The following is a 6,646-nucleotide window of genomic DNA, read 5'->3' on the forward strand; positions in this document are numbered from 1 at the left end:
AGTACAGAATGCAGACCAGTTAAAGATTCAAGATTATCAATCAACAAACAAATCAATCACTGATTCGAAAAGTCTACAAAAATAGCTTGAAGAGTCCAAGATCAAAGGCCAAGATTAACTGACAAAGGAAAGTCACAAATATGCACGATTTGAAAAGATATACTAAGCCAAATATGGAAAGCTTTAGATAACTTAAAGTAAGGTTTAGTACATGCTATTGCATGCTGTGTAAAACCTATGTTTACTGATCTATAAAGTATACACTAGTCCTTTATTTTTAGATGTAACAAACAGATCTATAATTTCTTATAACTCTCTCAAGAAAGAAACTGAGTTCTTTATTAACAAAGAATCCAGAAATTTGTAGCAAGACATACTTGATTTTAATATAAAATTAAGTGAGTTTTGAAGATACTGTGTTTATGTGCATGTTTATTAATTATGTTTAAACACTATATCTCTACAAGTTAAACTACTTTGTTCACCATATCCAAATAGTTTTAAAAAGCTTAAAAATATCCAAAACACATTCACCTCCCTGTGTTGTATTTATTATCTAACAAGTGGTATCGGAGCAAAATCTGAAAGAAAACAGATTAAAGATCTTGGAAGAATGAATACACAGAAGCTTAGCAGTATCAAAATCTCTACCTTTGACAGATCTAACTACACGTTATGGAAAAAGAAAATGATATTGTTTATAAGGATGGCCAACCAATTATATGTTCAGATTCTCAAGAATGGCCCTTTCATCCCCATGAAAAGAGTTGATGAAACTATAGATGGAGATATGGTCATTCCAGCTCATTATACTTTTAAGGATCCCTCGCAGTACACTGAACCTGAAAAGGAGAAAGTCTCTCTGGATAGTAGCTTGCAACTGATTTTAATAGAGTCACTTGACAATGTAATGTACAATAACATTATCAACTGTGACACAGCCAAATAGATCTGGGAGAAGATAGAAATTCTATGTGAAGGAACAGAGGAAGTTATGTCAAACCAAATAAGGATTTTGGTATCTCAGTATGAGGGTTTTATGGCTAAACCAAAGGAAGGAATTACTGAAGTTTTTGGAGGTTCAATAAATTGATAAATGACTTGCATCTACATGATAAATATTATGAAGCTGAAGAGGTTAACCTAAAGTTCCCGCTAGCTCTTCGTGAGCATCTTGAACAGAAAATCTCAGCCATAAGAGAAGGAAGATATCTAAGCAGAATGACTTTGGAAGTTCTATATGGAATCTTGAAAACTTATGAACTTGAGATGCTACAGAGAAAGTCATTGAAGGCACACCATGGACATGTGGTTGATGGTTCCAGTGCTTTGATTGTACATTATAGAGAAGAAAGTGAAGATGAGCAAGATAATCAAGTTCCAGTTATTCAAGATGTGGAACAAAAGAAAAAAGGACCTCAGAAGCAAGTTGTGTTGGAGCTGGAGGAAGATGAATACCACACCTTGGATGAGCTAAATGAAATGGACCAATTTATGGCTTATTTGGCTAGGAAATTCTCCAACATAAGAATCAAGAAGCCAAGATTTTTCAAAGGCAATACACAATCTTCCAACAACAACAATTGGAAACTAAAAGCTCAGTATAATTCAGCTAGCAAAGGTTGCTACAAAACAGGATCTATGGACAGATCAAAGATAAGATGCTTCAACTGTGATGACTTGGGTCACTTTGCTACTGAATGCCGGAAGTCTAAAAAGGTGAAGAAGGATAAAGCTTACTTGGAACTAGAAGCAAAGTATGAAGCTCTCTTGAAGAAATAATCTGGAAAAGCCTATATTACAGAAGGGAAGAGTTGGGATGACACTTATAATGATGATGAGGATGAAGAAGTTGGAAACTATGCACTAATGGTCTTTGAGCATGGAGAAGCATCCACTTCAAAATCAGAGGTACCAACTCTAACCACTATTGATTTAAATGCTAGTCAATATAAGGAGACTGTGGAAAAGATGGGTATAGAGATGTTTCATATACACACTAGCATGGTAGCAGCTACTGAGGAGGTCAGTAGGCTAACAAAAGCTAATGAGAAGCTTGAGAGTGAGAAGCAAAGACTTGATCTGCTGTTTGTGGAGCTTGACACAGTCAAGCAAGAAAATGAATATCTGAAAAATAAGGTAAAGTGTGCTAATGAAAATGAAGTTGTGTTGAGGGAAAAGTTGGAAAAGAATTTAGTGAAATTGAAATCTTACAGGAATGCATCTGAGTTGGTTGGTTTATATCATGAGAAGAAAACGCCATGTGCTAACATATCTATTGGTCTTGATTATGATGCTTTGAACATCAACAAGAAAGTTGTAGGTGATAAAGGAAAAACAACTGAAAGTGAAGATGTCCCAACTATGCTGAGGAAGGTTGGTTCACCTATGTTCAAAGCATGTGAAGTAAATTTCAGTGAAGAAGACTTGATCATAAAGTAAGAAATTGCTGATGAAGACAATAAAAAGAAAAATGAAGAAATAACTCCAACTTCCAAAGTTGAAATTGAAAAGAATCCCACAATCAACCAGGATTCCAAGACACATGTCAAGGAAGTTAAAACTGAAGATGTAAGAAAGAAGAAGAAGAATAGAAATGGGAAGATTGGGATAAACAAAAGCAACAAGTTTGCATTTGTTGCAGACGCTCCAAGAAAATATTATCAAAAATATGGCTCTATAAATCATCTAACTCACCTTTGTAAAAGGGTTGTATCAAGCTAGTAGAAGGAGCATGCAAGTACAATGAAGCAAATACAAATGATCCCTACTCATTCTGTGACAAGTTTGACTGCATCCCTTACAATTTGAAAGTGATGAAGAGTTGCCATAAGCCGAGAGTAGACCTCAAAGAGGTAAACATGGGTCTACATCAAAAAGGGAGAATGCACAATAGTTTATGAACACTATTCTTTCTAAATCAACTCATTCTAATTTTACATATTCTGTAAACAAGAAAAAAGTACCCAACACTGCTTGGGTTGCTAAACACACTTAATCCTCATTATGTGCAGGGCAAAAAGAAGAAAGTCATATAAATCAAAGACAGTGGATGCTCAAGACATATGACAGGTGATATGGCCCTGCTATCATCATTTGAGGAGAAGGTTGGCCCATTAATGACTTTTAGAGACAACAACAAAGGTTTTACAATGGGATATGGCAAATTGATCTCTGGAAATGTTGTGATTGAAGATGTAGCACTGGTAGCTGGTCTTGAAGTGAATCTTCTTAGTGTCGGTCAATTTGCAGACAAAAGATTCAAGGTTTCATTTGACAAAGAAGAATGCACTTTTATCAGCAAAAAGACTGGTGAAGTTGCTTTGAAAGGAACAAGGAAGGGAAGCTTATTTATTGCAGACTTGGACTCAGCAAATGAGGATGGAATATTGTTACTTCTACACTAAGGCCTCTATAGAGCAAATCAAGCTATGGCATAAGAAGCTGTCTCACTTGAATTTTAAAGTAATAAACACTCTATTCAAGAAGGAGTTAGTGAGAGATATGTCAAACCTGGAGTTTTCTCAAGATGAAGTCTGTGATGTTTGTCAAAAAGGGAAAAATGAAAAGATCAAGTAGCAAGAGTAAAATTGTGAATTCCATAAGTGCACCTTTGCAACTTATTCACATGGATTTATTTGGACCAGTTAATGTTTTGTCAATTTCAAGAAAGAAATATGCACTTGTGATGGTGGATGACTACTCAAGATACACATGGGTATAATTTATGCACTCTAAAGATGAAACTCCACATATCATAATTGAACACATCAAGAAGATTGAGAAGCAGGCAGAAGATCATGAATGTGTAAAAAGACTAAGGAGTGACAATGACACAAAATTCAGGAATGCAATCTTAAATAAATTATGTAAAGACAAGGGCATTGTTTAGGAGTTCTCAGCTGCAAGAACATCTCAGCAAAAAGGGGTAGTTGAGAGAATCAATAGAACACTAGTAGAGGCTGCTAGAACAATGGTGCAAGATGCAAATTTGCCAACTAGTTTTTGGGAAGAAACTGTCAACACTGCATTGTACACTCAAAACAGGTATTTCATCAACAAGAACCTTGGTAAATCACCCTATTCAATCTTATAAAAAAGGAAGCCTACTATAAAACATCTTCATGTATTTGGAAGCCAGTGCTATGGCCTTAAGGACAACTCTGAATATGTGGGAAAATTTGATTATAAAGTTTTTAAGGCAATTTTTTTTGGATATTCATTGGAGAGAACTGCATAAAAGTCTATGTGATTGAACAGAAGAAAATTACGGAAAGCACATATGTTACTTTTGATGATGACAAATGTCCAGGCTTGAAATGCCTTAGTGAGAATGAAGCTGAGACCCTAAAATTTAAAAATCTCAACATTGATAGTGGCTCTGAGGATGAAGCTGAAGTCAACACAAATCACAAAATGGATGAAGAGTCAACTGAACAAGTGAATCATGAGAATGGAATCTCATCTCATGAACCTGAATTTGATAGCACAAACTCAGGGGGAGAAAGAGAAGAAGGTTCTGCAAGTCATGCCAATGGTGAAGAAAATGCAGAAAACTCAAGTCAACAACCTCACACCAGAAAGTGGGATAGAAGTCACACTAGAGAAACAATTATTGGTGATCAAACTGTTGGAGTGAGGACTAAAAGTGCAACTATGAATGAATGTCTACATGCATATTTTCTTTCACAAGTTGATCCAATAAAAAAACTGAAGAAGCTCTATTTGATCCTGATTGGATCTCTGTTATGCAAGATGAGCTAAATCAGTTTGAAAGGATCAAAGTTTGGGAATTGGTTCATAAACCAAAGAACAGAAGTGTAATTGGTATAAAGTGGGTGTACAGGATCAAGATGGATGAAAATGGAACTGTCACCAGAAATAAAGCATGGTTGGTTGTAAAAGGCTACTCATAGGAGGAAGGAATTGACTATGATAAAACTTTTGCTTCAGTTGCAAGACTTGAAGCTATAAGGATATTTCTTGCATTTGTTGCACACTCAAATTTTAAAGTGTATCAAATGGATGTCAAGAGTGCTTTCCTTAATGGTGAGTTGGAAGAAGAAGTTTATGTGCAACAACCACCTGGCTTTGAAGATTTAGAATTTCCGGATTTTGTATACAAGTTGCTCAAGGCTCTCTATGGACTAAAACAAGCACCTAGAGCCTAGTATGACACACTGTCAGAATTTCTACTGAAACATAGATTCACTAGAGGAGCAATAGACAAGACACTCTTCTACAAGCTACATGGTGTTGATATAATCCTAGTTCAAATTTATATGGATGATATCATCTTTGGATCTACTAATGAAAATCATTGTCAAAGATTCTCTAAGCTTATGCAAAGTGAATATGAAATGAGTATGATGGGAGAATTGAGTTACTTTCTTGGAGTTCAAGTCAGTCAAAGAAGTGATGGAATCTTCATCAGCCAAACTAAGTATGTCAAAGATTTATTGAAAAAGTTTGGTATGATTGATTGTTCACCTTCATCTACACCTATGTCTACAGCTACAAAGTTGGATGAGGATAAAAAGGGCAAAAGTGTAGATATCTCAAGCTATAGAGGAATGATTGGATCTTTGATGTACTTAACTGCAAGTTGACCAGACATCATGTTTGCAACATGTATGTGTGCAGGATTTCAAACAAATCCAAAAGAATCATATTTGATGGCTGTGAAAAGAATTTTCAGATTTCTAAAGGGGACTCCAGACTTGGGATTATGGTATCATAAGGAAACAGGTTTTGAAGTTGTTGGATACACAGATTCAGATTTTGCTGGTTGCAGGGTTGGCAGAAAGAGCACTAGTGGAAGCTGTCAGTTTCTTGGACTAAGACTTGTATCATGTTATAGCAAGAAATAACAATTTGTGTCAACTTTCACAGCTGAGGCTGAATACATAGTTGCTGGAAGTTGTTGTGCTCGAGTGCTTTGGATTAGAAATCAGCTATTGGATTATGATCTAGTGTTGAACAAAATTCCTATCATGTGTGATAACACTAGTGTTATATCCATTGTGGCTAATCCAGTTAATCACTCTAGGACAAAGCACATTGATGTGAGGTACCATTTTATTAGAGAACATGCTACAAATGGTACCATTGAGCTAATTTTTGTTCCAACAGAAAAACAGTTAGCTGACATTTTTACTAAACCTTTGGATGAAGCAACTTTGACTAGGCTTGTTGGTGAAATTGGAATGTTGAACATCCTAAAGGCAAGAACTCAGCTAATATTTTACTTTAGATTAATTTCTAGTAAATCAAAATAATTTTGATTTAATTGAAAGTTAACTGGAATATGAATTATAAATCTTTCAGAAATCTCTGCATATTTATTTTTCAAAATTCAAAATTTAGCTTGAAATTTTTTAATTCTAAGAAAACTGTCTAGATGTTAATTTGCATTTTCAATATATAAAATTAGCACAAGGCAGAATCAAAATACTGGAAAGTAAATAGAAAACTGAGTTCTCGATAAGTCTAACTGCCTTATCGACAAGTCATTTTGAGACTTCTCGAGTGAGTTCTCGATAAGTCAATTTTCTGACTTCTCGAGGGACTTCTCGATAAGCTTCATTATGACTTTATCGATAAGTCATTGTAGAGTTCTCTATAAGTGTTAACTCGCAGAGTTCTC

Source organism: Apium graveolens, chromosome 7 (assembly GCF_009905375.1).
Source record: "Apium graveolens cultivar Ventura chromosome 7, ASM990537v1, whole genome shotgun sequence".
Lineage (NCBI taxonomy): Eukaryota > Viridiplantae > Streptophyta > Magnoliopsida > Apiales > Apiaceae > Apium > Apium graveolens.